Source organism: Apostichopus japonicus, chromosome 22 (genome assembly GCF_037975245.1).
Source record: "Apostichopus japonicus isolate 1M-3 chromosome 22, ASM3797524v1, whole genome shotgun sequence".
Classification (NCBI taxonomy): domain Eukaryota; kingdom Metazoa; phylum Echinodermata; class Holothuroidea; order Aspidochirotida; family Stichopodidae; genus Apostichopus; species Apostichopus japonicus.
Genome location: NC_092582.1, coordinates 23,339,577 through 23,367,143, shown reverse-complemented (window position 1 = coordinate 23,367,143; position 27,567 = coordinate 23,339,577). Strand labels below are relative to the sequence as shown.

Here is a 27,567-nt window from a genome sequence, read left to right as displayed (position 1 = left end):
TGTCTACTAATCCCCTTACATGTATCTCATTCTGTTCACCGTGCTCATTAACCTGTTTGTATTCTGTGTGTGTATTTGTCCCTTCTGTTACTGTAACTAATTGTCATTCAGCCTCTGAAGAAGATCCTGCTAGGATCGAAATGTCAGGCACTCTTACTTTTACACATTCTCTTACACAGGCTCTTTAGTGGATAAGCAGTTTGCTAACAGTCTTGTTTTATTTTGTAAATATTTTAGTAATGAAACACACCGTGCGGTAATCCAACAACCTATTATAGATCATTGGAAGTGCAAGTCACGGTCAAATCGAACAGAAGCTAAATTCCTTAGGACGTTGCCATTTTTTTTTGGGGGGGGGGTTGGAAGATCCCACAAAATATGACCTTTTAACCTCAATTACTCCACCCTCGCTATTGGTTCATGTTAAGTCGACTCGCATCCCATCCTTTACGACAAATTAATCCTGAAATGTTGCTTGTCGGCCAGACAACACCCGTAGCGTACAATGACATTGACCCTGCTTCATCTGTGCCCATTTCCCGATGCATTTATATCCAAATAAATAGCTAAACGTGGAGTTTGTCAGTCCCAAACAACTCCCTGATCAGTCGGTTAGTTGTGTTTTCTTTTCAACACTCACTAACAAATTGGATAACGGTATCAACGCTGAGCCCCTTTAATTAATTAATTAATTTATGTGTGTGTTTTTATATGATAACATTTCCTTCAAATCGGGACAAAAATTTCCTCTCGTTATATAAAAAGCTGCATTTCACTAATTCGTGCTTACAGTCGGGACGCTTAATTGGGACGGCAAACTGCACACTAAAGTAGTACCCGTGAACAGTTGCCTTGTTTTCATTGTTAGAAAGATATCCATATTTTGTTGATCATTTTCCATATGAAAATGATTTCCTTGAGGAAGATTGGTATGAAATACCCGGTATCGAGGCATTTTTTAGAATAGTAATCAACGAAAAACATTGTTTAATCTTCCATTTTCATTACAATGTTCAAGCAAGCAAACAACATGGGGACGTTATACCGGAAATACACCCCCCTCATGCATATGCAATACCAGGAAATAATACATTGGTGCAGTGCAGGCCGCTCACAGCCAGGCATTCTGAGTCGGAGGGGTGAGGGGAGGGGGAAGTTTAAGGAGGGGCGCAATACTTATGTATACCATAACTTGTGAAGTTTGTGTACATATGAAGGTGGCAGAGATTGGGGGTTGGGGACAGTCTGCACGAGGGGAGGGGCGTTCCCCTGTGTCAACGGTGACGTCATTCGAGTCCATGGGACATAAACACACAAATGACGTTCTATAAATGCACTGCATGTATTGACTAGGAATCATCTGTGCAATTGCAGACCAAAAAATTGTTCACAAAACAAGCGACGTAGACAGAACGCCGTGACTTTTTTTTATGTATGCTTTATACCCAAGTCTCAAGATTGTTTTCATTTGATAAATCTTGTGGAAGTATGCATGGAAGGCATGAAAACGAAAAAAGGAAACTTTTATTTAGGCTATACAGAAAACAAAGCCATCCCTTAAGCGGACGTATATAGGCCTAGCTTTGTAGTTGGGATATGTATATTATGCACGGTATATATGTAGACCTACAGCCTATATATACTTTGACAAAAATAACAGAAGATCGTATTTGCTTACCTTTATACCGATGGCGCCCATCAATACCCACGTTTTGTATAACATATATAAAGGTTGCGTGCACATCACATAATGACGAATGCTGAGAAATGAATAGAGAAAGAAAATTGTAACTTTTGGATTACATGGACACATTGATGGGCGCCATTAAGTTTCGAAGAATGGGGAAGGGGTGGGGATGGGGAAGGGGAAGGTGACATTTTAACCCGACAAAATTAGTTTTCCCGACAGAAAGTTTCAAACGACAAACGACAACATCATAGATTGCTATAGCAAAAACGACAAACCCACTGTTGTCATGCACGCTACCCGCTGACACTACAATATTAAAATTCCAACATCAAGTGATCCATTTTTACTAACAAATATTTAATTTCGATTTGTCTATCTCGACATTTTGTATAATCAAATATTAAAATTTTAAGATAAATCGTCGTTAGGATAAACGGAGTTACAATGCATGGTTTCCTGTGAAGACCGTGGTTTACGTTTTTCGACGAGTTGACAAATACGATAGATGCATTGACTCTATACCAATGACCAATCTTATAAAATGATCATAATTACAGTTCACAGATGATAAAACTGAAATTATTGATATGTTTTCTGATCACTCGGAGAATTTTCCAGACAAACGTTATGATTTTCCCGACATGAGAGTTTTCCCCCGACAAAAGGTTACAGTCATTCGGCGGAAAACTATGTCGTGCGTGAGGATGGGAGGGGGTGGGGTAGGGTCGGATTGGGTAGGGCGGGCAGGGAGTGCCACACCACCTGCACCTATAGATGGTGACGTCACTATATATAGGCGTGAAATGAGAAAGCATTTATTCACATGGTAGGTAGACTATCACAACACTCAGTTTTATTTACACTGTGCTTTCTTGTTATGCTTCGAGGCACTCGTATACCGACAGTATACATAATATGAGTAGTATATGAACATTCTCCTTCGATCAGATTAACGGTTAGGATTTTAACTGTCCATATATTGTCAGTGTGGGTGCTTTGAAACATGGTATCAGAGGACACATATAGAGTGGAACAGAAGTGCAAAATTGTCCCAACTGCAATGCCGACCTCAATTCATAATTTCATACATCAGAAATTTTCGAGGGAGAAAAATCACAGTTTCTATAACATCGTGCAATAACCGCTGTGAGAATAGACGTTTTTAGTGGCAAATGTATAAGTGGTGGCCATGATATAGGTCTAAATATATCTTGGAATGTCATTACTAGTGAAATCAGTAAACATACCGTATGGGTGGGTGGGTGTGTGCTTGTGTAATTTTTTCTACTGCTGTGAAGGTGTGCTGGCAATCACATGTAGTAATGAATTAAATTAATATTTATTTATTTTGGTGGGAAAGTTTCACACCAATACAAGGAAACAGACGATACCTATAGGTCAATGGAAGTTATTACTACTAACACGTGGCACTGGAATTAGATATGGAAAAAGGGAAACAATATTTTTTTCGTGCTATTTTGCGGCTCGCTTCCTCTCCCTTCCGGGGGCACCTCGGTCGTTCAGGATCCACTTACCACCAAGGTGTATATAGCTGTGATTATAAGTAGGACACTTTGAAAGTAGCTGACACCACGCCGGTGAATTAATGCTTTATGGAGTCCATCACACTTCAGCCATTGAATTAGACTATTCTGTTGGATACGAATATTTTCTATAATTGCCTGAATAAAGCATTTAAGTTGTATTTTGTGTCTTAATGAAACCTTGGATTACTAAAGTTTGTTTCTAACTATGCCTGTGTATATAATATTTGCAGATACGACGATAAACGGATAACCGTCCATCGAGCCAAAAGATTTATGCTTATGAGTCCACGCTTTCTTTGCGAAGAAATGAGCGTTTTGTAAAATGGTTTAATCCAATATGGATTAATATTATGTATCCCATAAAAAGGAATGTAGATTTGTGAAAACTTTTTCCACTTTATATCTGTATCGTGCGATTTATGGTGGACTAAATTGTAAGAAATTGAGCTTCCTGCATGTATAGGCATATCATTCCTGTAGTCACTCTATATTATATCACTAGCAAGTCTCAGCAGAGGGGAGGGGGGGGGGGGTACAGCTCCCGAATTCCGGATCTTTAGGGGACTCTGGGAAATATGGGATGCAAAAAATTATGTTTCCTCATCTTCATAATATATGCCTAAGTAAGGAAAAGTGATAAATAACTGAAAGGGTGCCATTAGATGGTCCCAGCCTAGGGACAAAGGGAGCCAGGCCTGGCCCGGGGTCAATTATGTCACATATCCCATATATTCCCGGCCCGCTCCTTACTTTCCAGAGCCCCGGGGCTGCAGCCCGTGACCCCACCCCCTCCCGTAATGCCTGAGTGGTGCAGTCATTCTGATTATTTCACTTTCCATGCATTGAAAGGGAACTTTTCTCGTAAACTGAAAGTTGTGCAGATATTGTAACTTAACCTGGACCAAAAAAAAGGCATGTGTATATTGAACCATATATGTATAGCACATTAAAGTTAGTTTTGTGGCTAAAATCCTCCCCTCAGAGTACTTAACGAAACAAACTCAAACTATTCTCTCCTTTTTTTACTGTAGTACTAAAGGCCAGTCGACCAGTAAATCTTCGTAAGACTAGGAAGCTGAAATGGATAGACAATTCTGTACCATGTGCCAACCTGCAATCACATATATATGTATGTATTGCCTTATGTTTCTATATGCTGATATATATATATTATATGTCATAACTATACACACAGGAAGTATTTATGTCACAATAGGTATCATATATACATGACTATATATATATATATACCGGATATGACCAGAGATCTATACTTATAAAGCTGATTGGATATGCAGTTGCCATGGAGATGAACTAGTTTTTCGTGTCCCATCGAGAAGTTTTCTTTATTCTTTTCTAAATTTAGGATACGCCTGATTCCTTTCAACACGGATCATTATGACTTTTAGGTATAGGGTATTATTAATTGCATATTATTATCGTCACGGGTCCTATTATTATACCACTACAATATTGGCCATAGGCTATAGGTAAAGACCTACCTCCGTTGAAGCAAATGTAATGGAATTGAGATGTATAGGCCTATCACATGCAGAGGAAACATATAACGGTATAATGCATGCAAGGAAACGGAAACAACTCTTCCCCCAATTGTTTTAGAACTGAATCTAGCCAATGTAGCCTAACGAACACTGTCGTACTGTTGTAAATGTGTAAAGCATATTCTATGGTGTTGTTCTTTTCTTTTCTCTCTTCCTCTCTACTTTCTCTTTTGTGTCTTCTTTTTTATCGAACCAGATATTATGAACTGTACGACCAATCATTACATTACGTCTCTGTTGATACGAAGGGCATACAAAGGAGATGTATAGGCCTATCACAGAAGCAACGTACACAATATATGAAGGAGATGCATAGGCCTATATCACAGAAGCAACGTATACATGTCTACGAAGGCGATGCATGGGCCTATCACAGAAGCAACGTACACTGGGCTATGAAGTTGATGCATAGGCTTATCACAGAAGCAACGTACACGGGACTGACTATACGTGACTATAAATAATCCTTGCACATCCCCATGTGTTAAGGAGACAGAAATTCCCACGGATGCCATCTATTTTTTACCTCGAATTGAATATCATATGTAAAGTCAACCCGCAATTCGACATTATATTTCGACAATTTGTACTTGCGGCGTTAATTTGATCGAAAAGTTCAAGGGTTTCGCACCACAGTTAATAGTTTCATTGACTTTCATTGACTTACACACTAAACTCGTCACTTTCAAGACCCGCCAAACCATAGATAGAAGATTTCAACTGGCGTAGGCCTATCCTATCCATTACATCATAGCTGAAAAGTGTTGGCCTGTCATGGCACTTGCAAATTTCCATATCATGACCGTTTAGATTATTTTGAGCTAGAAGAGGAGCAAGGTTAGCATACTGAACCCCAACCCTTCCGTCTGATCGCTCGGAGTAAATATCAACCAAAGAATTTCTAAAATGGATTATATCATTTTCGATCCTCCCTATTTTTACACCATCTGTACTTAAAATGTAGGCCTATGCTCTTTGACATGAAGGCAGAAAAACAATGATGATAACTGATAATATACTAAAACAAGCATTACTACTGTATATATTAGTCATTTTAGCTCTTTTTGCCCGAATGAACACAACTAAGTCTAATCGTGGAGTGGTACCTTTGAGCGGGAGAATTTGACCTGGGTCAAGTTTTGGTTAACAACCTATAAGCGAACGTATATTGAAGGAAAATTGTGAAATCTGGTTAGACTTTAAAAAGTGGTGATAACTCTGACAATCTTGGTAATTCCTTCGGCTTTTTCCATTTTTAATATTTAATAATTATTTAACCAAGCCGTGCCAAAAGTGTACATAACCAATACATGTTGCCATTAAACGTGTTACACAACGTCAATGTCGTTCGTATATTGCAAATATATCGATATCCGTGTGGCGTGTTAATGTAGAAACATTACTTGCACTCAAATTCCTCTTTATTGTTGGGCTTCCAAGCACATATCACGGCTAAAGTTCCACCTGCAATCCTACTTTATATACCCGTTCCGATTATTTTACACTCTAATGTTGTTTTTAAACTGTGCTAAACGGGCTGTGAGTGTAGATATGTAATGTTGACATAACATAGACCATGAAAACAGGAAACTCCGTTATGATAAGTTCAGGATCCAATTTCGATCACACTTTCAAACGACCACATCAATAATATGAAGTTCATCAATCAAAGTGGCTGAACTTCCTACTCTAGGCACACAGGCCGGTCACTAATAACATTATGAACCTTACATGTAATACATTTGTAATGCTTTACATTATAAAGTAAAGGATTATGTTTCTATTTCACTCATGGTCCTGGCCCTCCTCGTAAGATGATATTAAAGAAGCGGTTTTGTTTTTTGGAAGAGTTAAGAGTAATGACGATTATACATCTGCAATGAGACTATGAAATCGTCAACGAGTTTATTTTAAAGGAACGTTCCAAACAAGTTCAAAATCCGTCTATCGTGAATAACTCGATAACTGTATATATGTGACGTTATAAATGTAGAGAAACATTTTACTGCACACAAAACTCTTATTTATTGTTGGGACTTCCACATATCACGACTTGATTTCCGCCCGCAGTCTTCCTTTAACCCGTTCTCATTCTTTTTACACTTTCATTTTTATAACTGTGCCACATGGGAGTGAGTGTCTATGTATAAATGTACGAACACTTAAATACTTCCACAATGTGTAGCACACAAGACTATAGTAAAACATGAATATTTATGAGCGTTTATAAATAGACATGCAGCGCTAGCTAATTATTTTCCGTTCATAAATTCTAGTTCACTTTTTCTTTTGTCTCTGTCATGACATACTGTGAGAAATGAGAACGTACTTATGCCAGTTATTAGACGTGCCTCCGCCAAGTTCAAAAACGTTTTTATTCGGTTGTCAAATTCTCTCTCGCCGTTTTCATTATCCGCGACCTCATTTCCCCCGATACAGTTTTCAGCTTCAGTTTGAAAACAAAATTGCGACCTTACTACTTCACGAAACTCGAGATGCTACGGATCGACTCGTGTTTAAAAGTCGTCAGCTTATTTGCGACTCTATAGTCTGTTTTTTTTTTTTTTTTGTCCTTTTTTTTTTCTTTACTTCATCTTTTCCTTCTTTGAAATGAAACAGGAAAAGAAACAACTCTCACATTCTAAAAGCCTCATTGAAATTTTATATCCTCTTTTGCTATTAAATTGTCATTTTTAATCTTTTTGCGTTCGTTTTGGCACACGTGTACAACATGCAAGAAGAGAAGTCATGAACCACCCTCACGTCACCGTGACCGTAAAAGCGTCATAGTTACTATGGTAACGTTATAAATATTTCAAGGGTAAAAGAGAAGAGTGTTGCTCAACCGAGAGATGTATTGTAATGATCGGTCTACGGTTCAAAATAACTGGCTTGAAAATTAGAAAGGAAAATACAAAAGAGAAAGCTGAAATTAAAATAGATATGAAATACATATAGTTATAACGAAAATAGAGCATGGTATATATATAAATAGCATGGAATATAATATATATATATATATATATATATAAATATATATATATATGTATATATTCACTCAAATATATGTATCCACTCAAATATCTCCAATTTAGCATTTATCATTAACCACATTGTTAGATTTAAAAGGACATCTATTAAAATACCGACACATTTCTTCATTAGTTGAAATGGAATGTTTATCAGTGAAATCAATATCCAACCTCCTCCCACCCCCCCCCCCCACCCCAAGAATGGCAAGGCTGTCCAAAGATGCATGGTCAAAAATTGTTCAAACATCTGTAGCTTAACCTTACCACGAAACTTCGTTCTCTAACATGCCTTAATTGTCTTTGAATATGTTGGACGGTCAAAACCTCTTCGAAAAATGAATTTTGGAAAAAAATTGTTAGGAATTTCCGATTGAGTTATGCAAAACAAGAAACGGGACTTTCGTTGCAGTAATGAGGACATTCAAGCCGATGAGTTGCGTTATAATTTGATTTACAATGTCGATCCACAAACTATGGGACGCGAACCAGTACAATAGTAGTAGATCGGTGCACTTTTCTAAACGTCGGTAATTTGACCTACAATTTTCGGAGCTTCTCGGAGTCCATGGTCCAAGTAAGTTGTCATGTATGACTGAGCATCGGTTCTGAAGGGGGTGGGGGGGGGGAGGGTGGGGAAGATTCTGGTGGATCGTGGCTCAGTACACCTGGAACCGTGGGCCTGATAAGTTCGCGGACCGATGATTTACGTGGGTGATGCTATAAAACTGCCTCTAAAAAATCAGTGTGACCATGAAAAAAAATGAACATAAAAACATGGTGACAAGTTTATGAAAATTTACAATACAATTGAGTATTCCCAAAATGCCAACCATTAAACCCCACAACGATACAACCACCACTACTCCATTCCCACCCCACCCACACCCCACCCGCACCCACCCCAATATATATGCGTTTGCACAGCGTTTGAAACGTTTGTGGCCATTTATAATATATTTGGCTGCTTGTTTCATGATATAAAGCAGGGTTTCCCTAACTTTATCCCCCACGAACCCCCTGTGGATGTCAGAGTTGTCCACGAACCCCCAACTTTTCGAGACAAGATCTGAGTCATTATTATACTATAATACGCATAACAGTGCTTCGTAAAAGATCAAGTTCAAGTTCAGCTCTTTATCTTCACGACGTACTGTTGCATGCGTACACCAACTTCACCAAAGTCATGCGGCCTGTGTATGTTTCATAATTCAGTTATTTATCACATGCACGGTACGGTACTACTATGGCAACATATGCGTATGGAACGCGAAAAGAGTTTGTCGATAGGTACGAATTTTTGTACATTACTAAATTATACGATATATCAGATTTTAGTTCAACAAAAAGTACTCTAGTTTTTTACTTTCAGAAACTTCTCACGAACCCCCTGGGATGGACTCACGCACCCCCTAGAGGTTCATGCACCCCAGTTAGGGAACCCCTGATATAAAGTCGTAGTTTAATATTTGCAAAATTTGACGGGAAACTGCATTGTGTTATTTATTGTCTTTAGTCAATAATTTCTTCTTCACGAACCTGCAGTAAATCTCATCGATGACGTAATTTCGTCTGTATATTCCTTGCATATTAATGAGGGTAATTATTTAAATAAAACACCAAATTCGCATATAAGTCAAGCTAAGTAGGGTTGTTCGACGAATATGCCTTCACATCGACCAACCCAGATTTCGTTTTTAACTATATCATCTTCGATATTTTAATTTTTCGAAATTTCGACTGTTTCTTACACCTTTCTTTTTAGAATATTCCAGGTTTTCATATTTTGAATGGCATGGCTGTGTTTAATTGTTTGGACAAAAACTATTTGTTACATATTTAATTATATCTATGTACCTCAAAGTTCTTTTCAAATGTTTGGCTTAGAAAATTTCAAAAACCGAAATAGAATGCTCAAAGGATGTGGTACTTTCAAAAACACTGTCGTAATTTTAGCATAGGCCTATCACGTGATTTTGGGGTCACTAAAGACACACATTATTGCTTCCAAAGTTGTCCGGAACACCAAAACAAAAGAGGAGGGGGGGGGGCAAATATTGTCAAATTTTACACCTTTTCGTTCTTATTCTCGTAATTTTCAAAAGTTTCCCTGAAACATGGATTGGTCTCATCTGACTATCACTTTAATTTCTTGCAACAAATTTGAGAAATAAAAATCCGAAGGCAACAATTTTTGGACACTTGTAGCAATTTAAAGAAAATTGGTTTGGTATAGGCAACATTTACAAACTATATAACGTTGGTATATATCGTTAGAAATGTGTCCGTTAATATATGCCTAAAATATATGACATTTACTAACTTGCGATATATTTATGTGCAATAAATTTGGACTGCAGAAAGAAATTTAATATTCTGCCAAACTCTGAGAAGGTTAGAACACGTAAAATATTATTCAGTCCAATCAAAGAGCAACGTGTGCCTTTAATTCTAATCAGACAGTTATGTTTACGACGCTTGAGCGACCACGACCGAATGTGGGAGAAGCCCGCGAGCGATTTTTTTTTCGTAGTTCAACGAGGGGAAAGTCATGAATTATTCATGATCTTATGGATTACGGGTGCATGCTTCCAATTCAACAATTTATCTCAAATTTGAAATCTTTTCAAATTTAGAAAGTCATTTCAGAAAACCGTAGTAGATTGCTCTTGGATGAAAACCCACCTTAATATCACTCGACCGAACACCCGAACCTCCCGACTGCGTAGCCCCATTGCTTCAAATGCCACCCGCCGCCTTTATCCACTCGGCCACTTGCCCGCATAGCGGACGTGTATTACTCCTGCACCCGTTAGAATGTAGTACATATCCACACCTGCTATGAAGGTTACTCGGCCACAGCATCCGGTTGAAACGTTTTCATTCCAAAAGTGAACTTGAAGTAAACGGGTGTGACGTCATAGAACCTGCCTGACAAATTTGTTGAATATGTTTGACTTTAAAGTTGACATCTACATTTTCAAATTGGGATGCCATTAACACATGAATACACAACAGTCATTGGCTTATGGTTAACTTAACATCTCCTAAGGTCAATTTAGGAGCAAATCTCATCCAAGAGTCAACACAATAAAGTTTTAAAAAAAGACCAAAAAAAAAAAGGCGAAACAAAGCCTTCTGTAGTCAGTGTTTAATTATGACATCACGTTTAACGGTAGAGAATCCTGACAAACAGTGAAAATTTCAATTATCACTATCTCGAAAACTCAATGTAGGAAACTAGGAAATAACATGCTGGATGCTTGGAATATATTCCTCTTACGTCATAGCATAGTCGAAAAGCAGTGTTCACCCAAACAGTCCTTTAAATATTCTTTTTTTTGTGTGTGTATAATACGTCATTGAAGATTGAGGACCGTACTACCATATATATATATATATATATATATATATATATATATATATATATATATATATATATATATATATATATATATATATATATATATATATATATATATATATATATATATACATACATACAAACATATATACATACATACATACATATACATACATCCATACATACATACATATATGTGTAGGCGCAATGTGCATTGACCTACCGAAATCGCACTATGCTGTGACAGCGTCAATGTGTCAATGTTTAGCGAGCATTGATTTTCTTTTTTAAAGCAAACTCTTTTCTTTTTGGATTTATTGCGTCATTACATCATTACTAGTTATTTGGAGCTGCCCCACGAACCATCGAAAGAGTTTACCCCTTTCAGCAAAAATAGCCCCTCAAAAACTAGATTTTCTTTTCCGTTGCTGTTCAGTCATTTCGCATTAAAACTTGTCCCGCTAGAACAAACAGAGCACTTATTTCTTCATAAATGACTGCTAAGGGAGTTGGGGACCTGCTTCCACCGAGCTCGTTAAAATCACACCTTTTACGAGTAAATCTTGTGACCCAGATACAACTTTCAAGTTTGGCATTTATACCTTTGCAGAGCACGTCACCGCTGTAGCAACCCGCCGTGTGTGTCGGCAGCCCGAGACAGGCGTAAACGGCTCCCTAACGAATTAAGGTGACAATTAGTCCATATCCAGGCCTACGGATAACTATAAACGACATTCAAACTTCGGCGCGCAACTGCAATAAAAAAAAGAAGTAATAATGAACTACACTGACAGACACAAAGACAGACAAGCGACACAGACAGAGAGACCTACAGAGGTCATGTGGTGCTGAGCCTTAGTATAAAGTATTTAGCGTTTTCAATTCAAAATATTAAGAAAAGTTGAGATGTCTTGAAACATAACCTGCTCACTTTATTAAACTCTATGCGGGGAACGACAACGATTTTCGTAAATGTAAACATTTAACAGTAACCTAAATTTTTGGTGACAAAAATCTGTGGAATCACACGATTAATCTATCTCGAAGAAAAATAACAACCCAACACAAACTGTAGCTTCGAGTGCCAACTGATGTAATAACCAAGTTGGAGTTTACACCGCAGAGAAGCATTGCGCAATAGGTCAAAAGGTTAATCGTTAACTTTCGGTTTTAGGCATATGCGCGATCTTACAGTTTTATACAGTGATGTATGTACACTAACGTGATAGGGAACACATACTATACTGTAAATCCATCGCGGCCTAATACATCAAGATTAATTATCAGCAGATATTTCACATACAATTTACTCCGATAACTCAAAGTTGGAAAGTTATGAGTCAAAGTAGCTTTTCGCGAAAACCTGTCTCAAACATTCACGGCCTATTGGCTGACTAACATACGTGCGGGTTCCGCGACACAACAGCATTTATACATGTTACATACCACCCACACGCAATCAACAGCATAAATTAATTTTAAACACACAGTTCTTAGTACTATTGAAGAGGTTACCTGGGGCAGGAGGATCGTATGAAGAAGACAATAAAGTGTTTTTTTCTTTTCCAAAAGCCTGCATACAAATTTGTTTTGAGCCAATAAAAACTTAGGTGAAATGAACACCGTCCATGACTTAGACTTACTATACGGTGGTATATAACATAGCAGTGAATGGTTACCGACTGACCTGTACAGAAAGGTCACATATTGGAACAACGCATGCGCACATACAATCTCCGAATTAGCCTATTGAATACTGTTCCATCCAACATGCAGTTTTCGGTTTCGGAACGGGGGCAAGAGGTGGGATAGGAACTTGTCACGTATCTTAACAGGAAGGTTAAATGACATTTGTATAGTGATTTTAAACTGCTGAAATTGTGAGCAGTTCCGGAAGCCTCAGCCCTCAAATTCTGTTACAGTCAAGATAAAACAAATAAAAAATCAAACATGTTTTTTGCCGTTTAGATGACCATTTCTGGTGATGTTGGCATATTTGGGATACCCTGAGTCACAATTGTAATAATCGTGCTAACATGTTCAAAGATATTCTCAAAGTTAGCGGTTTTGCGCATGCGCTTTTCTGCCTTGTCGAAGTTACAGTCGCGCAGATACTTAGTAAACATGCATGCATGGACTATCCCCGACATCATATATACAGACAGGCCCAAAAACGAGTGGTTGCTATGGCAACATTTGATATGGGCACAAAGGAGTACCTGGCTGTAACGATAAAACTCTTTAACGAAATCAAACTGAATCAGTAAAATCTAAACGTCCAATTTAGTATAGTGTTAATCTCGTTAAAAAGAAATGTGTACTATTAGGTTACAGCTTCGGTTATATATGTCAAAATCTCGTACAGTAGCTATGATATATGTAAGTCCTTTAGTTGTAAAAGATGACATATATGATCGTCTGACCTAACCAACCATATCTTTCTTACATATTGAAACTGTGACGCTTACCATGTACAATTTCTTCAACAACAAAAAACTAGAGCAAGTTTTTTTTTTATATTTTTTTTATAGAAAGCTTAAAGGTCGTGATATATGGTTCGACGGGGCTGTCAAGGTATTTCGTCCAATCATAATAATAATATAATAATGTATTAATACAAATATTTTTGCTTCCCATTTGTCTGTTTGTTTGTTAGTTAATTAATGTGTTTCTTTGTTTTCAGTCACATTTGTATGATTGGAATTAAAGTGCACGGTTTCCTGGTTAACTTTTTCGGTTACATTTCGACGTCATTTGAACCTGATATCTCATGGCAATTTAAGGAATTAACTGGACCAGTCAAAAAAAAGTTGATTTAAAATTTTGGAATTGAAAATCGAAAGTTTGTAAATTTCAATTTGCTCTTTCACGTGTGGTTAGAAATAATGTGCAAAAGTGTCTATGTGGGGAAATGTTATAAGAATTGGAGTCGAATTCTGTAATTTATCGCTCACCAACCTTCATTCGAGGGTAAAAAAAAAAAAAATCTGGGCCGCTGGCCTAGTTTAGTGGTTTGCAATCTTATTTTGTGTAATGGTCTGTTTTGCAAACTTGCAGACCAAGCGCAAACAACTCAATTGAAACAGATAATGTTATTGTGTATAGTCAACGAGGGCAGCATGCGGCGAATTGTAATAGCGTCTGCATATACAGGTCGAAATACAGATTACCGCTCAAGAAGAGACATCATGAAACGTTTGTATATTGCAAAAGAATAAAGGGGGGGTGGACAATTATGTATTTCTAGAAATAACACTCATCTTCCATAACTGAAAATAGCAAAGCAAATTTTCTAATTGGAAAATAATTAAAATTTCAGGCACTAGTTGGCACTGTATTGTCCTTTGTAGACAAGCAAGTTGTTTCAACGATTTAACGAAGTATATAGAATATACTGAGATTAAAAAAAAATGTATTCAATAACTTCGTTCATGTTATTTGAATGAATACATTTCGCAATAAGAATATGAGATGTCATGCAACGACGGCTCAAAAAAAAAAAGTTTGTCTTTATAACGAAATTTGTTATATAACATTAGCAAGATTGAAACCGGATTTTACTTTAGGCTGGAAAGAGATCTGCTCTTAATCCAAATTAAAACAAACAATGATTCCGAAATGACCAGGAGTCCTTATTGAATTGGTAAACACAACGATGAACACAGTTATTGTCAAGTATTGTTCATGTATGACGTCACAATGTCAAACAACAATATATCCTGTTGCCTATTGTTATTTTGTCCAGTAAACGTAAAGCACAACGAGCAGAACGTATGCATATTCAACGACTTAGTTTCGAACGCGATATCGTTGTATACTCGTTGAGCGAAATGCAATGATACTTTCCCTCCCATTGTAAAAACATTTCGACGACTGCTACTATACGACACATATTGTAAAAGACATTCTGTAAACCGATTCATGGTCCAAACTGCGCATGTCCGTGACGTAGTTCCAGGTAAGGTCATGTCATATAATCGCAAGCATTCATCACATTATTTTTGTGGACAGTGTTTCTCACGGGCAGACATACGTATGTAACACAGATGATTGGTTCTTAAATGTCTCGTTTTAAGTGAGCTATGTATAGCTATCCGAGCTGTATCAGACTTCAAATTGTTCACGAAAGAAGTAACCTTTCACATGATTTAAGATCCATTTTTTTTAATTAGTAAGCAACATGTCTGTGGATGTCTGCATGTTTAAAGTAATAAGATCGTGAAGGTGACATACACTAGAGGCCTGGCGAGAAGCGAAACAGCGGCTACAGCCCTGGCACCCGGGTTAATATGGGGCCTGAATGTACCTGAATGATCCACTTTCGTTTAGAACAAGCAACTGCTGTTTTAAATATAACTGTAGCAGCCACTATACATTTTGTGCGTATCTCACATACGTACATACGTATGTTAGCACATCATTTTAACCTGCTCAATTGGATGGAAGGGAGAAAGACTTGTTCAAGCTTCCCCCGCTCCCACCCCCTTTCCCACCCTCGCCAATACGCATATATCCTACTACATTCATCTTTATACGATAGGCAAAAAGCAAAGCTGCATAAAACGCAAATGAAAAAAAAAAACTCGCAGTTAAATGTGTGCAGGATAATTCGTAACGATAATTAGCAGTTAACGCTTGTGTTTACATTCTAAAAGCCGGCAAAATTGCCATGAATTAGGTCAAACTGCTTTTTTTGAGGCATTAAAACTGGTAAAGTTCGTATTTTAGGGCTTTGGATCAATCACGTATACGGAGGGCTTACAATTTGCCGGGAAGGCAATCACACGAAGACAATAACAAGCTGTCAAACTTAGAGAGGGAAACCTTCTTTGGGGGAGTTTTGATGTTGATAAATGGCGATATCTGAACATACAAACAGGGAAAATTTAGACAAAATTTAATACAAAATAAAACAAACCTGTTAGCAAACTGCTTATCCACTAAAGAGCGTGTGTAAGAGAGCGTGTAAAAGTAAGAAGGCATGACGTTTCGATCCTAGCAGGATCTTCTTCAGAGGCTGATCAGAAGAAGATCTGATCAGCCTCTGAAGAAGTCAGGCCCTCTTACTTTTACACACAATTTAAAACATTAATAAATATATTAATATATATATATATATATTTATATATTGCACGATAATCGAAAAAAAACTAAAAATTTATAAGATTAATTAGAAGCAAAAGTAAAAAAAACTAAAAAGAGATTAAAAATCTATTAATAACGCTAGCTGTCATGCAAAAATTTGCTTTGGTTGAGAATTTTGTTTTAAGGAAAATCAGATATAAAAAAAAGTTAGGCCTAAGTATAAGAGATGAATGACTTGTATATGTGCAATGTTATAATTATGTTATGTCAACATACATATTATACCTTATAAAGCTCTTATAAAATTTATTATAATTTATGAAGATCTTAATAATGTACACACTTTTGTGCATTATTGTAGATTATTGTGTACCAAAAAAAAAATCAGTGGTTAGGCAAAATATGAATTGGGCTATACATAATGAGATTACAATTTCATCGTATTCTTAGCCATTGTTATCGTACCTTAGTGCTCGTACAACTTAAGACAAACATGCAATGCATATTCATTGCCTATCGTACATGCCATGTGCGAAGTGTTTTAAGCCTACACCTGACACATTTAACTCGCACGTCGTGTCCTATTAACGTTACATAGGCACATACAGGAGTGTGGATTTACCTTGTCGAGTTGGTAATCGAGCAAGTCTGTGGGAATCTCTACCAGTTTTAAGTCTTTAGAAATAATTGCATAGGCTATATAACATACCCTGAAGCGTAATTAATAATAAGCCCCCTAAAGCTACCGTACTTTGGTGATGTCATTCAACTCTTGGTAGGCTTTCACCCAGGCGCTCTGAAGTTCACTCGCTTGTATCCCCCATAGTCAATCTCAACCCATATCTGTCGGGTATTTCCTTACAAAAATATGACCAAAAATGAGGGCAGACTGTTAATGGCTTTGGGAATTCAGTTATGAAAACTTCTCAAGAGGGTTGTAACCAAAAAATGAGATCTCATTTTCATACAGGCGACAAAATCTGTTTGACTTTTCTTTCTTTCTTTTTTGGTCTGTTTTCTGTATGTGAATATAGAAACTTGTTGATTTTGTTTCTGCCTTTGAATATTGCGCCCGGGTATATGAAAAAAAAGGGCTCATGGGACGCTAATTGAGCATTTATGTTCGGAGCAGTGACAGATGTGAATTTGTAGAAATGTTTTTGTCATATTTCTTCAGGCCTGATGATATGGTTATTAATATGATGAGAGAAATTGAACAGTTTTCAATGAGTGACAAGGCTGGTAAGAAACGATAAGATTTAAGGGTGATAATTCATTATTCCTTGCTACCAAATCTATGTCGGCTTGACTACAGGTTATCGAGAAAGAGTTTTATCTCTAAATGTGATAAATAACTAATTTAATGCAGATACTGCAAGCATTTCCGGTTATATATAAGAGACCTACTTTCTTGGCATGCGCCTAATTTCATTAAGGATATGCTAATTGTGTTCTCGTTATTACGGTTCTGTTTAATACTTAACAACGTAGAAACGCTATGTCAGTATAATTTCAGTAGTTCACTCCACTATTCGTGTAGGTAAAATGAATGTGATGATGTACATATGAGCAGTTCACAATCGTAACCGAGCACTCCACGACTTTATACATAAGACTTGGTTTCCTTCTGCTGTGCTGTCCAGAGCACGTTGGACAGCCCCGAGTAACAATGGACAGACGCTAGCAACAATGGACAGTCCCGAGCAACAATGGACAGTCCCGAGCAACAATGGACAGTCCCGAGCAACAAGCGACAGTCCCGAGCAACAATGGACAGTCCCGAGCAACAATGGACAGTCCCGAGCAACAATGGACAGTCGCTAGCAACAATGGACAGTCGCTAGCAACAATGGACAGTCCCGAGCAACAATGGACAGTCCCGAGCAACAATGGACAGTCCCGAGCAACAATGGACAGTCCCGAGCAACAATGGACAGTCCCGAGCAACAATGGACAGTCCCGAGCAACAATGGACAGTCCCGAGCAACAATGGACAGTCCCGAGCAACAATGGACAGTCCCGAGCAACAATGGACAGTCCCGAGCAACAATGGACAGTCCTGAGCAACAATGGACAGTCCCGAGCAACAATGGACAGTCCCGAGCAACAAGCGACAGTCCCGAGCAACAATGGACAGTCCCGAGCAACAATGGACAGTCCCGAGCAACAATGGACAGTCCCGAGCAACAATGGACAGTCCCGAGCAACAAGCGACAGTCCCGAGCAACAATGGACAGTCCCGAGCAACAATGGACAGTCCCGAGCAACAATGGACAGTCCCGAGCAACAATGGACAGTCCCGAGCAACAATGGACAGTCCCGAGCAACAATGGACAGTCCCGAGCAACAATGGACAGTCCCGAGCAACAATGGACAGTCCCGAGCAACAATGGACAGTCCCGAGCAACAATGGACAGTCCCGAGCAACAATGGACAGTCCCGAGCAACAATGGACAGTCCCGAGCAACAATGGACAGTCCCGAGCAACAATGGACAGTCCCGAGCAACAATGGACAGTCCCGAGCAACAATGGACAGTCCAGAGCGACAATGGACAGTCCAGAGTAACAATGGACAGTCCAGAGCAACAATGGACAGTCCCGAGTAACAATGTGCAGTCCAGATCGACAACGGACAGTCCAGAGCGACAATGGACAGTCCCGGGTAACAATGGACAGTCCCGAGCAACAATGATCAGATACGAGCGACATCGAGCAGCCTCGAGCAATTACAGAAAGTCGTGAGTAAGAAGAGTAAGACTGTTTAAAAACAATTAAAAGGAGGTTATGATCGAAGGTGTTCATTCACGAGCGACAATGAACCCACAATCCTTAGGTTCATGAAGCCTAGATCGTCCTGTTGTACAGTATTGTGCAATTTCAGTAGGCCTATATCTGCACAAGTTGATCCACTTTTTTTTCATATCAATACCAATGTCTGTAGTATATATTACGTTATGGCTTATAACTATCACGATAAACAGCAGTCACAGGTAACAATGAGCAGTCACGGACGGCAAACAAGAAGTTGTATGTATATATATATATATATATATATATATATATATAATATATATATATAATATATATATATATATATATATATATACAAACATATACAAACAATATAGCTAAATATTGTGATACGTACGTTGCACCATTTACCCTAGATAGCTATTTCATGTTTACGTACAATTACATACCGATTTTTTGTTTTGTAACTGGCAGTCAATTTTTCCGCTCACCAGTCGTTACATTATGGTTGTATGAACAAGCCTAACTGTTGCGTCACTTTGTCTTTTTGTCGAAATGAAAGTTCCCTCATAGTTTATCGATTTTATCGTCCCATTGACGTCGGCTGTAAATTAATAAAGGCAATGATCGAAGTTTATGGTCAAAGAACTTCAGAGTATGTTGATTATAGTCACCATAGCAACAAGACTACGAACTATTGAGTGTTTCCTTGTATCTTTAACAAAAAAAAATCCAAAACGGTCACTTGTCAATTCCAAGCATAATTGATATACCACGTGCAATGTATTGCCAGAAAAGACTTGTATCCGAGATAATAGAGTAAAGGGGTACATTTTAGGAGCCCAACATGTATTTCTTTCGGGGGGAGGGGGAGGGGGAGGGGTGGAAGGCACGTATGGGCAAATAGATTAAAAATCCATTTTTAACTTGTTAATCGAGGTCAAAATACTTGACAATGGATTATACTTACAAAGGTAGTTGAATACAAAACGACATTATGAAACAATGTGTTTATTTTGTCCATATTCGGTATATAGCGAAACACTATTTATTGTAGCCATGAATTTGATGTCAGGACACTGACAAATCGACCAGCAACATTTGGATTAAGTTTATGGAAGTTTAAACATTAACAATCCCCCCTTTTTTTATAGCGTACTTAGTGTTGATAATTAACTTAGGTCAAATATGCAATAATATTTCACGATGCGATAGCAAAAGAGCAAATTTGTACGGAATCTATTAGATGATCGGTAGAAGAAGATTCAAGAACATGCGGGCATGCATAATTGTTATTCTCATGGAACGCCAACAGTGTGTAATATATACGCTGTGATTATCATGCGGATTATCAAGTGATCGTCATATTTTGGTGAGCTTTTACAGTGTGTATATACCCATGTTTTATGATAAGAGACGTAAGGATATGTACTTATATTCGTGCCTACAGTGAAATATAATTTACCCATGTCGCCGAGGTCGACAGGTCATTGATGCGCACATTATACACAGATCTCTACAGTGAGTGAACCGACATTGCACCTTTAATTATAACAAACACTCCGGACCCTAATGACAAGTGTGTGTTGACCGCGATCTCAAGTAATGACAACACACACCACCGTCACGTTTGACTGGATAATGTACATTACAAATGAAGTTATATGGAACACGACTTATAAGCCAAAACCCACATTTTCTCTATATCCTAATGCGTCAAATATACTTTTAATAAAATAAATTTCCCCCACTTAGAAAACCGACATGACGAACGGGGGGGGGGGGGGGGGGAAACAAGAAAAGGAAAAAAATGGCACTTGATAAATTCAGGAATAAGAATTTACGTATCGCCGCTTGCACGCTAAAACTCCCTTGACAGGTTTAGCACCCTTTACATTCGGCGAGGATTTATCGCAGATTTTTAAAACCTACCGACTTTGTCTAGGTCAGGTTCATGGTCGAAATGCTCGTAAATTTCAGCGTTCAAGTTTTTTTTCCCCACTTTCTCTTCTTTTTTTTTTCATTTTATCAATTTCTTTTCTTTTCTTTTCTCTCTTTTGCTTGAGATTTCTGGTTGAGTTGTGCGGCGATCATTCTTGCAGGGACAGATCGGAATTTCCGGCAAGGGTACAGTTTGGGCAAATTTTATTTTCTTGTTTGTGTCTCGTGTTCGCATTTTGAGCACCCATAGGGTATTGAAGTGTGAAAATTGGGTTTTTGACAAAGTCACACGTTCTAAATTCTTCTCTCAGTTTTTTTAATTTATTATTATTCGAGAGAAGCGCCCATGACCTTCTGTTAGAAGTCGTGCGAGAGTAAAAAACTAAGGGCCCTTTTCCCCTTGCTTACTTTCTGTGTGTTTTAACTTGATTTATTAGTGATAAGTTTTAATCAAATCGTGTAAAGGCATTGCGTACACGTGATTACGTGATGCGCACACAAATTTTTAAATACAGTATGCAGGGAGATCACAGAAAGCAAGGCTAGAGGGCTTAAATTATGCGAATTGATTTTTACACAAATTAAATAGACAAATCATTTTCAGCACATCTACGCGGCAGGAGGTAATTGTGGATAAAAATTTGGCGTAAAATCATTTCCAGGAAGAACACAACACGTCAATTCAGTACACGTTTATGAGGCTGTTTCAAGAAGGCTTAAGAGTGGAAAGATGTGTCTTGATTTCCGATGCATGTCACCAAACTGCAGTGCTCCCCATGTTTTCGTGAAATTGATTTTCTTGTCATGTATACATAGGGACAATATTGTATCGCTCCGATGTTGTTATCTTAAACCGAAAGTTTACTCTGTCGGAGAACGATTTAATCAATCGGTCTGTACATGGGCATCTTAGCTTAATGACACGAAAAATTATAATAAAAAATATGATAAAATTTATATAAAACAAAAAAAAATTGAAAGGCTGAATGTTATTCAATGCAGTTATCGTGTTCATCTGCGATGTGAAATGAAAATCCTTCGAATCAGTGATACAAACAAATACATACAACTAGAAAGACAGGTCAATCCCACCGCTGACACCAGCGTACTCCAACAAAGAGCAATTTCGTAAACACATACAACTCTACTCCATACCATGTTGCTGCTACCATATTCGTTGTCTGCTCTTATTAACATTCTTCGCCTCTTTTCGCCAATTAGAGTTTAGTCAGGTCGAATTATTTTAAAACAGGTCGGCTAATTAATAACCTAACATCCACGCTAAGCATATTGCACCTATAGCCTGCTTTAAAGCATTCCAAGCTATAAATAAGGCATTCTCATGCATGACTGCGTAAGTTTCGTAGGTTTTTGTTGTTGTTTTTCTGTTTCTGTTATGAGTTGCTCTGGTCATGTGTTAAGTTATATCTCTCAGAGTTAACCTATGTATGTCATTCTTCTCCATGCACGTACAGTAAAACCGTTGAGGAGGTCTCAGTTTATGCATGTAGCCATATATAAATTCCAAGAACTCAACAACATAACATCTGTGGTTTTAGTCCAGTCAATCTATGATTTAACCTTAAACAAATTGCAACAGAAGTTATTTCAACGCAAATTGATAGAATAAATTCGTCTTAGTAACATACTAAAAATCGACATAAATCGACATTTGCCAATTTCCGAAATTTTGGCTAGAAAAAGAGACGGTTGTGTCGATTTTACTAATGCTTCTTATCAGCTACAGTAAACAATTATATAGCCGTTGCCGTGGCTACAGCCTACTGCTTACACTCGCGCACGCTCGGTCACGAAAACCTTTGACTTGAGCAAGGATGTAACGTTTTTGAGTCTTTGCTATCTGTTATCTGCGTGGAATGTTCAGGTTAGGAATAGATGTACATTTTTGTTATACGTAATAGCCATTTCTGTAGTTTAAAATCAATTGAATATAGCACAAAAAGAAAGAAAATAATCGAAAGAATAGCTTCGCTAAACTGGTGTTAGGCTGGTATTACACACAAAATACATGTACTGATGTAGCCTATATCACTGACATTGGAGGCCTAGTTACATTTAGACTTGGACCTTTTCTAAATTCGAACTCCACGCAAATAGAACATTTGCTGGTGTATATTTTAATTTACCACAAGGTTACAAAGAAACCTAACCCCCAACTACCATTTACAAATGCAGTCTGGCTAGTTTCGCACGAAATACGAACGTATAGGCTAGCATAACGTTAGGCCTAATGTTATTATAAGCGAATGAACGGTCGATAAAGGACGTAATATATTCCAATAAGTCTAACTGCATTCGTTAAAACAGCTGTAAAACCATAAAGTATATAAAACTTGCAAATAAAAAAAAGAGCGATTAAAACAGGCGTAGTCAGGGTTGCACTCGAAAGCAAGGTTAGGCTTATGCCGAGATTTCGAAAATTTTGTAGCTACGGATGCCTTTACGTACCATTAGTAATTACGTACAAATTGCTGGAAAAATGAAGAAATCATGGATTTTCTTTATTGATCCACATTAAGTTTCATTTTTCATACATTACTATTAACCAAACCATTATTCATTCGGATTCTTTAGATAACAACCGCATTTTCATCGATGATTAAGATACAATCTTTGTAAACTTTGCAACATAATTGCATACTTTTGAAAATGTCGCTTAAGATAAACAAACGTGACTGTGTCGTCGTATGCTTTTCACTATTTCTCTTTACGGGGTGTGGGGTGTCATTAGGTTGTATCCCTACCTTCATGCTCTATCAGTAACCTAGTGAACTAAGTAAAGTAAACCTGCACATATATCTTCATTGTACATTTTTGTATTTATTATTTTCTTTATGAGATGGACGTGTGCGTCATCTGTCAGATTTCTTTTGAAACTGACTGCGACCCTGACGTGACATTGCGAAAGAAGGGTGTTCAAGGTATTATTGAGGCAAGCCAAGAACGTGGTGATGAACTTACCATATCTGTTGGACAGAGGCTTCACCAAAAAATGTCGTAAACGATATTGCAATAAACGATCCATTATTAGCGATTTGAAACCAAATGTAGAATGCGGTTTAAAGCGTAAATTACGTTCACAAACTGAACAGTTTTTGTTTGGTGAACACTGCTTTTTTGTGGACAAAATGCTGAAGTGAACGGTAAAAAAGGTCATCAGGCCTACCCCGTCAAAACTTTTGAATTTCAAAGGAAAATTGAGTCGGCATGTGACGACCGCGGCCAAGATGACGAATGGGCTAAACAGTTGAAAGCCAGATTTTCACTTGTGAGCGATTTGCATGCTGCAGATGCAATCTATCACCAGGCATGCAGCGTTAATTTCAGAACACATAAGCAGCTTCCAAAGTTTTTTCAAGGTAATTCTAAGAGTATACGAACCCCGAAGATGAACATCAAGCAGCCGCATTTATCAGAGTTGCGGAATATTTGAAAGAAAATGACGAAGTACAAGCTACTCTAACCGATCTAGTCGAAAAAATGAGAGAGTTTTGTACGAACCCTTATAGCACTGTATACATGAGGAAAATGCTACAAGATCACTTTGGCGATACAATTTTGATAACTGAGGTTAACGGCAAACCAAACGTTGTAACATTCACAAACACAGTATGGTCAATTTTGCAAGAATTTTCAAAGAGACCACGGCATCAAGACGCATTTTCCGAGAAGTTGCTTATAGTAGAGCAGGCGCGTATCCAGGATTTTCTAACCCGGGGGGCGCGAATTACTATCTAAGCGGAGCGCCACCATCGGTTGGCGCGGAGCGTACAAGAAAATTTCTGGTTTTGATACCCCCCAGATCACCGGAAATGGCACTTCTCGGGCTTGAAAATGACCAACCAGATGAACACTTTTGCCTGAGAACCAAGTATTTCAAAAAAAGTTTTTTTTTTTCCATCCATAACCTTTTTGGAGATTGTCACCAGTTACACATCATGTTCGACCTCATTGCATGTCCTATGGATCATTGCTTTTGTAGGTGATTCTACGATATCCACAATATCCGAAAACCCACTTTTGAAGGTTTTAAGCCCATTATTTGTTGAGAATTTAAAATTCACATTTCTCGTGAATAAAAATCACTTCAAAACATACCCATAATGTTGCACAAAATTCAATATATGGACAACTAATATAGAAAAAAACACTTCAACCCCTAATAGACAGGTCAAAATTGCACGAGTAGAGGAAAGTATGATGAAGAATTTTGGTGAGGAAATTTTGGAAAATTCCGACACAGTTAATTTATTGGTGTAGAAATATTAAAACCTCTTATAATGGCTATTATAAAACTTGGTTGAAGGAAATGAAAAATAGCAAATATTTCCGATATCAGGTATATCGAAACCGAACACTACACACATAGGCGTAGGTCCCGTAGGAGGCGGGGGCTGCAGCCCCCCCCCCCCCCCCGCAACCAAATATTTTCCCATTATTTCGGGCACCTACTGAAAGAAAAATAAATAGCAATGAATAGCTTAAAAATGATCTCCTTTGTAATTAAAATAAAGTTCTAAGCTTGGCCGACATTACTACTGTAAAAGAGTGTTTTGACATAAATGGATCTGTATGCTTTTTCTCCATCTACATAAGACATTTCGTTGTTTACATTAACATCCGGCGGTATACTGTGCAACTTTCACGGACCGTGCGGTACACGATGCCATGCAATGTAATGGCCGATGCTTGCTTATATATATGATATTGGCATCGATATGTTGGACGCGCTTTGGCTTTTTTTCGGCAAGTCGTTACAGCCCCAAATCCAATTGGGCTCCTACGCCTTTGACTACACACACATAGACAGTTTTTGAGGCTGTTCATCGTGGAACATGCATTTCAATGCTCACTGATATGATGTTATATCTGTTATTTGCTTTACAAATTCGAACAGGCGTGTAGCGAGTTATTGCCAAGAGAGGGGCGAAGCTTGTAGGCAAACTATCTAAGCGAAGCGCCACCATGAGTTGGCGCGAAGCGTACAAGAAAATTTTTGGCCGAAAATGCCTCCCAGATCGCTGAAAATGACACGTCCCAGGCCTTGTAAGTTGCATCTAAGCATTGTCTATTTTGAATTTACTAGCAATGTCATAAAGAAAATTTGCTGGGGGGGGGGGCGGTCGCCCCCTTCCCGAAATGCGTCATGTTCCCCGATGACTCGGTCGAGTTCAAGACCAGCCACAGTTGGTTCCATATAGCACAATTGTACAATTGTTTAAGGCGTCCATAAACACACACGCGTTATGATAGACCATATATAGTATTTATATAGATACATTAGTGAGAGAGGAAAAATGGAAACGTCAAAAATGGAGTTGTCGGTGTAAGGGGTAGGGTGAGGCGCACACCCCCTCCGTAATCCTTGATCTGTCACTGGCTACCCTGTGTATATAATAGGGATCAGCGCTTTAACTATGACTGTTCCTCCGTTTCTCTTCCCGAGGTCTTGGCTATCTTTTACTCCCTCCTTTTCTCCTTTTTCTCTCTTTCTTCTTTTTCTTTTCCCTTCCTTTCTCTCCTCCTTTTCTTTTTTCCCCCTCCTTTTCCCTTTTTTCTTCTCTTTTTTTTCTCTCCTCTTTTCCTTACCCGGGGGGCGCGCGCCCCCAACGCCCCCCCCCTGGATACGCACCTGTAGAGGCTGCTGCAAAACTTATCAAAAGTGATATAAAGCAAATAGAAGCATCGCATTTGAGATATCCATCCTCATCAAGTGTGTCGTCAACTGAGCAAAATCTAAAGTTTATTCCTGACAGTTTGAAACTACTCTTAAACACTATTATGGTTGGAAAAGAGAATGATGTGAAAGTATCTTGAATTGGACACGCCCTCATCCAAGCTGCACGACCCAGGGTTTTGATGGCTCCTCTACAAATTGCATTAGGAATACAAATGCATCACCATTTTGGATCTCGGTTCCTAATAGATACTTTGAATAAACTGGGATTCTGTTCTTCGTATTCTGAAGTTCAAAGGTATGAATCGAGCCCAGCGGCATGCCAAGGAATCCATATGCCACCGATTGGTGCAGAACATTTTGTGCAATACGTTGCGGACAATGTGGATCATAATGTTAGGACCCTTGATGGGCACGGTTCTTTTCATCACGAAAGTCATCTAAAAGATTCAGCACGCCAATTTGTTCGTTTCCTCAATCAAATCAATATCCCTCAATATATGACAATTCGTTTTTAATAAAGAGGTGAGTAGGGGGCATGCCCGACTAAAGTGAGAGGGAGCACACTGAAAAAATGTATAAATTGTTACAATTTTAAAAAATAAAAAAATAAATGTTACTCTCTACCACCGTTCTATAGTTACCCCACCCCCCCCCAAAAAAAAAAGCAAGTCACAAAACGAATCGCGGCTCGGTTAGAAAGTACTAATTGGCTACAGGAAGCGATGTGGGCACTGCAAGTTTAGCTCGATTGCAAATGCATAGTACTCGCTGCTTATTTACAAAAAATGGCAATGTGTAAAGAAGTTAAATTTCAGTTTTAGTGATCAAATCCCTTGTTTTGTAAATCAAGAGATGCCCATACAATGTGATGTCAAAGGAGAGTCATATGTTTTCAT

The 27,567-nt window shown here is 38.2% G+C and overlaps 1 protein-coding gene across 9 annotated transcripts in view; it reads right to left on the bottom strand.

Moving 5' to 3' along the window:
• Nucleotides 1–27,567, bottom strand: part of LOC139963680 (uncharacterized) — a 242,444-nt gene that overhangs the window by 84,578 nt on the left and 130,299 nt on the right. For 7 of the 9 annotated variants that reach the window (XR_011791720.1, XM_071964723.1, XM_071964715.1 and 4 more), the window contains one exon: nucleotides 1,679–1,760. The gene's annotated coding sequence lies outside the window, so the exon portion shown is untranslated. Of the gene's footprint in view, nucleotides 1–1,678; nucleotides 1,761–11,794; nucleotides 11,946–27,567 lie in introns of all 9 variants that reach the window. The other 2 variants (XM_071964720.1, XM_071964719.1) reach the window with 1 other exon arrangement.